Here is a 326-nt window from a genome sequence, read left to right as displayed (position 1 = left end):
ACAGGCCAAAACAATTACTTATAATAGGCAAAGTGTTCTCGAGGGCACACGATAATTTCATCTAGTTACTTTCGTCATGTTGGGTTAATTTGTGTTCGGTATTTTGATAATTTGATATGTGGGTGGACCGGTGCTTGGGTGTTGTTCTTAGTTGAAAAAACCTCCCATTTATGATTAACCCTCCCGCAAGCATCGCAATTACGAGAAAAGTATTAAGAATAAATTCTAACCATAGCATTAAACATAGGGATCCAAATCAGCCCCTTACGAAGTAGTGCATGGACTGGGATTTAAGTTTCTGTCACTCTCGCAACCCACCCTCTAAT

Source organism: Hordeum vulgare, chromosome 7H, assembly GCF_904849725.1.
Source record: "Hordeum vulgare subsp. vulgare chromosome 7H, MorexV3_pseudomolecules_assembly, whole genome shotgun sequence".
Classification (NCBI taxonomy): domain Eukaryota; kingdom Viridiplantae; phylum Streptophyta; class Magnoliopsida; order Poales; family Poaceae; genus Hordeum; species Hordeum vulgare.
Note: the sequence above shows the minus strand (reverse complement) of the source record.